General features: G+C 38.4%; 1 long non-coding RNA gene across 1 annotated transcript; it reads right to left on the reverse strand.

Moving 5' to 3' along the window:
• Nucleotides 1-2,777: 2,777 nt before the first annotated feature.
• On the reverse strand, nt 2,778-5,936 carry LOC137970540 (uncharacterized). Its single transcript, XR_011116830.1, has 3 exons — nt 5,848-5,936; nt 4,759-5,645; nt 2,778-3,654 (listed from the first exon to the last, which is right to left on the reverse strand). It is a non-coding gene; the product is annotated as an uncharacterized lncRNA (long non-coding RNA).
• Nucleotides 5,937-8,080: the final 2,144 nt, after the last annotated feature.

Raw genomic sequence — 8,080 nt, forward strand, 5'->3', positions numbered from 1 at the left:
CTCTTTGTTTTCCACATAATATCTCAAGCCTCCGTTTAAAGATTTGTTGTAATAATATATTTGAACATTACATCAAAATCGCACTCGTAATGTTCTGGCTTCCTGAATTTTTAAAGTTTATCATGGTAAAGTTCGCCTAAGATTCCAAAAACACCACTATCAATTTTAATTAAAAAGTTAATTTTGTTCCAGATAAATTACAAGGTACTAATTGATCAAGTCTGTTCGGCCTACGTCATTAAAACCATCTTCTTCAGAGAAACTCTTTCGCAATAGTCAATTGCGAAGACACCTGCGTAGTTTTTTTCGTACTGTTTTCTCGGTTTGCTCTGAACATAGTTAATAGAGGGGACTGCTTTTGAAGCTCGGCAAACGTTAACTGGAAAGGAGCAAACAAATGCCAAGATTTATGTTGGAAAGTCCACGACCGTGCACAATCTTTTTGTTTTGCGCTTATACACTATAATGCATGAATTACGTAACCAACACGTTTCTATTGGTTAGTTCCTCAGTACGGAGTAAACAAATATTGTGTTTTGTGCCCAGTCAAGGCGAAAAAAGAGAACAAAAACCTACAACAAAGAAATTGTTGGGTTTCATAACCATTCCCCTCTATTAACTATGCTCTGAATGAGTTTTCTCACACTATTTTCTCGGTTTGCTCTGAAAAAAGTAGACTGTTTCTTTTTCACATCCAAAAAGAATTTTAGGAAGGTATAAATCGGGTGTTTGCAAAACAATGGGAAGTTGAACTCTTACATTGCATATCGCAAAACTTCAGGATTTAGAAAGCGACAAAAAAGAAGTAATAGTGTAGGAACAATGGCATATCTGTCAACAAGAACTTTTTCCTACAGGGCACAACAAGTGCTTGAGCGAATGGTACTCGAGCGAAAGGCGAAATTAAAAAGGGTTTCTGTGAGCTAGAGGGGGTTTCAATGACTTGTGTTCCGCGAAATCGTGCAAATTTGAAGTAGAAATGTGCGGAAATCTTGAAAATACTTTCCTTGGATAATTTTATTTAAGACGATCACTTCATACACTGCCACTGGATAAAGTTTTTCTTCCTCTCGGAACAAGCGAGATCACGAAAGGAAGACTTCGTTTGGCGGCTTTCGTGATTAAAAACCGCGGAATAAAGAAACAGCTACACTACTAGATAGTATTAATCAAACACCAGGATTGGCCCATTAGTGGACGAACTCGCCCGCCAACAATGATAAATATTTGGTTTCATCAAACAAGTTGATAATAATAAGATAACTTAACAATGCACCATAAGAAAACAATTTGTAGCTGATGTTTCGAGGTGACGCTCAAAACGTCAGCTCACAAATAATCTTACTTGCCGTGACTAACCACTATTAACCCTTTTCATACCACCAAATTATTTGTGTTTAACTCGCCCGTGCACCGGTGGCTCAGTTGACGTTCGGTATATGGCATTTTCGTTTCTAGAGTTCTGGCCCCAGTTTTAAAAGACCGAGTAACTTTATCCAACGGATGATTCACTGTTCGATATAAATTACATACGTATTCCACATTAAAAGCTAACCAAGATTTTCCGGTAGTGACTTATCCATGGAGTGATGTTGTCCGACCTGAGAACAACTGGGCCCTGATTTTCTTTTATTAGCTCATATACCGTATGTCCTTTTATGAAAACTGATTGTTGTAAAAATTGCAAAAGTTTAGAGTCATGAAATTTCATACAATTATTCCAATCGCGCTTGTTGGAAAGGAGATTGGTTACAGCCAACTCGACGCTACGCCTTGTTGGCTATTTACTAGATAGTAGATTTAGCAGGCCAACGACAGGCTATTGCTTGTCATGAAAGCTCGAAAATTATTTTATTCTAACTTGTCTTCCTCGACATCTGTATATAGCGCGCAAGGAATGAGCTGAAACAGAAGTCTATGACTAGGAACGAAGAAGAACGGTATATTTCTTTTACGGCGTTTTCACAGACCGACTTATTCCCGTGAATGAGACTCCCTCAGGAGCCCAATGGCCAATCACGAAAAACTTACTTGACGTCATAGCGCCACCGAACCGGAACTGCCTTTTTTGCGGAAAAGGTAGTCTAAATATAGATCGGTCTGTAAAAATGCCATGGCATAGGCTTACAATGGGATTTATTTGCTCCAAACCAAACAAAGTCGTTTTTTTGGTCTTTTAGTTTATCACATGGGGGGCAAATTTACCGAATGCTGATTGGCTGAGACGGAGGGCACTTTTCCTTAATTGGTAATCAAGAGGGCATGATTACTTGATTCTGACAGGTTAACAGTTGCTTATCCATAGCAAGCGAATTTACAAGAGAATCCTCTTCCAGATTAAGCTACTTTTTTGCCCACATATAAAATACATTGACGCGCCATTTCTGTTGACAGCAACGATTTACATGTATTATATTGAACTTTATACGAATGGGAGAGTGTTGATTGTCATTTGTCGCGGCACTGAACTGGCTTCCCCAAATAATTTCCCCCCTTTATGTGATAAACATGTAATCGCAATTTGCCCTCGTGCAATTAAGGCTTAATTTTACTTGTATTTTCAAAGTATTCCAAATTGCCCTCCGCTGTTGTCTCCGCTCCGTTCTTTTTGTTTTTTGTTTTTGCTTTGTGGCATTGTAGTTGTCGTAGCAGTCGTCTTTGCTAAAGCTCCCAATTCTCTTGGTCAAGGATAATACACCGTGGGCTGGAATATTTTGATGAAAAAAAACAAACTGAAAATTGTCACAGCTTTGCGCCACACTAAAATTCTCAACAGCAGTATCTGTAAATGCGTGGTTTATTAGCAAAGAAATTCATTTGCCTGTATAGGTTCAGCTAGCCAAGATTACCTTTGACTTTTCTTACAATCAATATTTATTAATTCATTTTTTTGGCTTGTTACAAATTTTGATATCGAAGAATATAATATACAAAGATACAAAATAAATACGAAAGAAGATACAGTTTTGGGAGGCACTTCTTACAAATATCTGCAGTTAAAAAATTTGCCATTTGAAATAGGAGTTTTGAAGTTTTGTCTTTTGCGTTGCAATAGTCTTTCGCATGAATATCCAAGATCATAATCGACAACTTGTGAGTAAAAAAGGCGGAAGTCAATTGAAGAGCTGTTAAACTCGACAATAAGTCAAGAAAATTGGTGGGTGTCATTGGGAAGAACAAAATAGGATGGCATTATGCAAAATTTGGGAAAATAAATGATTTTGACGACTCTTTAGCCCTGTTTACCCACCACGCTATCACGGCAATGAAAAGTTTGAGCCTTTTGCCATAAAATTTAAAACTAAGTTCAATTAAAAATCAATTTTATAATACACGCCTCTAAAACAGGGGTCGCAGCATGCATGCTCTCGGTTTAACAAGCGACCCAGCATGCACTCGGACAAAACTGGGATACTTAGAAGCCTGCAACCAGGATGAAAACTGAAAAGGGAATAAAAAGTTGAAAGATGTTCATGTCACCATTTCCATCTACTACCTGCATCACCAAACTGAAACTTTGCGAAATTTACACGACTAAACTACAATTGAGAAGAGTGTAACGGTTGAAAATGTTCCTTGGAGAATCGACGACACTGGCGAATTTCTTCCCACGCGCAACCTGTCAACTGAACCTTGCTATCTTTGCCGGGATTTCTAAAAGGACAAAAACAAGGAGGACACTAATTAGCAGAGCTCGTGTCTAACAAAAACCACCACCACCATAAGTTATGCAATCCTTTGATTAAGATGGATTTTTTTGGTGAGCGACTATTCTTGGCGAGATTTCAAGTGATGAGCTGCACGGACCTTAAGAACGAGAAGTTTTTAATTAAGGAGCATCGGATGGAAACCGGAAGAGAACATTTCGCATGCCACGTCAGCAGCGCCTCTCAGATTTTTACACTCATCATATCCAATAAAGGAAAAAATACTTAGCAACATAAAATATGGTAGCGTCAAGAGAAGATAAACGAGAAAACAGCTCACTTGGCTCAAAAACGTCTCTTGCTTGAGTTTCCCTTGTCATGCACGAATTGTATCGTTAACACTAAGCTTCCGCTTCGTATTTACAATAATTTAGCAAGCGTTGGTGTTCGTATTATTTTCTTTTTAGTAAGGATACACACAAGTCAAGAAGTGGGATTTAAGGGGCACTGTGACAGGGATCACCAGTATTTCTAGTTACAAGGGATGTTGGCTAAGAGTCGAGGACATTCTTTTTCGTTGTTCTAAAGAAGATGGATAGGTGGACATTTGGTAACTCTTAACATTGGCGCGCGACTCACTACTTGAAATTTTGGAAATAACCGACTTTGAGTGCCAAAGGGTATTCTTATGCAGTTACCATACAAATTTTACTTTTGATCCATATTACTCTACCGGCTTGCTCTATCGTGAATTAAGTATCTAACACACACGAAAAAAAAAGAAAACAAAGAAACCTCTGAAATTCCATGGAATTCAGTACTGACCTACGCCCCTAAGAAAAGATAGTAGAGTCCTGGGTGGTTCTTCAATCATTCCAATGCAGAGTTTCTTGGCTAACCCTGCCATAGAATCTGTCCCACCTAATAAACACAACTAAAATATCTACGACCAACCGATTGAACCAGGAAAACCCCCCCGTCACACTCCACGCATAGTGTAAAAGAAGCAGAGTCGTTTACAAGGGTTGCCATAATTAGTCGAGCATGAGTATCGCATTTGCCGCGAGCGACACGCGCGGACCAAAGTCTGAAAGAAAAGCACGGCTCTCACCTTCTCCGGGATAGCCTGTAAACTCTCCATTTCTCATATGGCTCGAGGAATAAAACTCAACAGCTATTACACCTTCGAACATCTGCTTCCCTAATTCTCCGGTTAAACATGAAACGCGTTAGTGATGTATTGGTGTATTTGTTAATTTAAACACAGGCAAATTATTTCTTAACTGTCAGGCTACCGAGATGCAACTTGTTTTGCCTGGCATACACTTTTCTCAACAGCAACGGTGAATTGGTTCTTTTCTGATTTTAAAGCAAACCATTTTTAAGTTTTTTTATACTTATGCAACTCGATAACTGAGGAATAAAACTCAACAGCTGTTACACCTTCGAACATCTGCTTCCCTAATTCTCCGGTTAAACATGAAACGCGTTAGTGATGTATTGGTGTATTTGTTAATTTAAACACAGGCAAATTATTTCTTAACTTTCAGGCTGCCGAGATATAACTTGTTTTGCCAGGCATACACTTTTCTCAACAGCAACGGTGAATTGGTGCTTTTCTGATTTTAAAGCAATCTATTTTTAAGTTTATACTTATGGAACTCGATAACTGAGGAATAAAACTCAACAGCTATTACACCTTCGAACATCTGCTTCCCTAATTCTCCGGTTAAATATTAGTAGTGAGAAGTTATTGCTGTTTTAGTTATTACTTTTCATTATGTCCAGACACGTACTGCTGCAGATCAGTTTTCTCAGTCTAGGTTCCAGACCCCTATTGTTTACGATATATATATAGTTTTCAAAAATTGTAACGGTCACTTTTGAAAATGTGTGATCACTAGCATACGAAATGTCAAGTTTTATAAAAATGCGTTGGAATACAATGTTTATCACCCACCGCTGTTTGTGTTATTTTCTTAATCAAGCTACGATGGCCTAAGAACAAGAGTTTAAACATGAAACGTTAGTGATGTATTGGTATATTTGTTAATTTAAACACAGGCAAATTATTTAGTCAGTTAATTTTCAGGCTACCGAGATGCAACTTGTTTTGCCTGGCATACACTTTTCTCAACAGCAACGGTGAATTGGTTCTTTTCTGATTTTAAAGCAATCTATTTTTAAGTTTTATACTTACGGAACTCGATAACTGAGGAATAAAACTCAACGGCTATTACACCTTCGAACATCTGCTTCCCTAATTCTCCGGTTAAACATGAAACGTTAGTGACGTATTGGTGTATTTGTTAATTTAAACACAGGCAAATTATTTCTTAACTTTCAGGTTGCCGAGACGCAACTTGTTTTGCCTGGCATACACTTTTCTCAACAGCAACGGTGAATTCAGTGAATTGGTTCTTTTCTGATTTTAAAGCAAACCATTTTTAAGTTTTATACTTATGGAACTCGATAACTGAGGAGTAAAACTCAACAGCTATTACATCTTCGAACATCTGCTTCCCTAATTCTCCGGTTAAACATGAAACGTTTGTGATGTATTGGTGTATTTGTTAATTTAAACACAGGCAAATTATTTCTTAACTTTCAGGCTACCGAGATAAAACTTGTTTTGCCTGGCATACACTTTTCTCAACAGTAACGGTGAATTGGTTCTTTTCTGATTTTAAAGCAATCCATTTTTAAGTTTTATACTTATGGAACTCGATAACTGAGGAATAAAACTCAACAGCTATTACACATTCGAACATCTGCTTCCCTAATTCTCCGGTTAAACATGAAACGTTAGTGATGTATTGGTGTATTTGTTAATTTAAACACAGGCAAATTATTTCTTAACTTTCAGGCTACCGAGATAAAACTTGTTTTGCCTGGCATACACTTTTCTCAACAGCAACGGTGAATTGGTTCTTTTCTGATTTTAAAGCAAACCATTTTTAAGTTTTATACTTATGGAACTCGATAACTGAGGAATAAAACTCAACAGCTATTACACCTTCGAACATCTGCTTCCCTAATTCTCCGGTTAAACATGAAACGTTAGTGATCGATGTATTGGTGTATTTGTTAATTTAAACACAGGCAAATTATTTTGTCAGTTAACTTTCAGGCTACCGAGATGCAACTTGTTTTGCCTGGCATACACTTTTCTCAACAGCAACGGTGTATTGGTTCTTTCCTGATTTTAAAGCAAACCATTTTTAAGTTTTATACTTATGGAACTCGATAACTGAGGAACTGGGAAATTTAGAATGCCCAATTGTAGCTGTGTAAAATTTAATTCCGGGCTAATTGATTTCTCAGCATGTTACAGGGAGGCACATTCAATATTAATCACAGACTTATCAATTTCCTAGCTGCTATCATGATATCCTAATATCATGAAATTGAACCTAACAGCAGTTATTTTACCTCAACGTTTGAGCGTGAGCCTGTATACCGGGAAGGCTTCCAGCACCGAATTCCCCGACGTCAACTTTGTTTACTGCCTCCGTAACTCGTTTGAAAACATGAATACAGAAATCCATGACATTCAGACGAAGACTGCTCAATTAACCCCCCCACAGAGGCCAACCAAAGTTATTCCGTAAGCTTCGTCCACGTTTTTACCAGAATTTCGGACGGCGAGTCTAATCTGCAGGTCACAGGTCGCAGGTCACAGGTTGCAGGTCATTGTTTCACCAATACAGAAAGTATCCTAAACATTCTTAAAAGCTAACCTTAGGCCTATTAGGCCTAAACAAAAGTTTTTAGGCCTAAGGTTAGCTTTTAAGAATGTTTAGGATACTTTCTGTATTGGTGAAACAATGACTGCGACATGTGACTTGCGACCTGCGATCTGCAGATTAGACCCGCCGAATTTCGGAACGTGATCACCATTTTCCCGCAAAAAATTACCGACTTGAAGGCGACAAATCTCTCTTCGAAAGAGCTGAAAAAACGTTCCTTCGACAAATTGGCTAACATTTTACCCTGGATGCCAGAGGTCTTCTCGCTCACCAGCGGCGAGGAGCGTCGAAGTAGTGCTGGTCGGCGAGAGACGACGGGGACCTGTATCATTTTTCCCCGCGTGAGAGAGAACGAAAAATGGTTCCGTGTCCCAGCACTAACCGCCACTGTCGATACGCGCAAACGAACTGAAATAGATTTGTGTTCCCCACAAAATTCATCTCGCCCCTAAATATGGTCATTCAATAAAAAATTAACTACTTTTTTTCTGCTTAACGTAAGTTCACAGTACAATCTGATCGATCCTGAATGCTTTAACACTTTTCTGAATACGAAACACCTTTTGTGTGGAGACGTCCGGCCCAGAATTCCTGAGTCGGCTTAAGCTCCTCATGTAGGTTCAAATCCTGCCTAGGAATTTGATTTTTCAGTTGCCCTTAGACAAGCAACTACTGTTCAAATAC

The sequence above is a fragment of the Montipora foliosa genome, chromosome 9 (assembly GCF_036669935.1).
Source record: "Montipora foliosa isolate CH-2021 chromosome 9, ASM3666993v2, whole genome shotgun sequence".
Taxonomy (NCBI): domain Eukaryota; kingdom Metazoa; phylum Cnidaria; class Anthozoa; order Scleractinia; family Acroporidae; genus Montipora; species Montipora foliosa.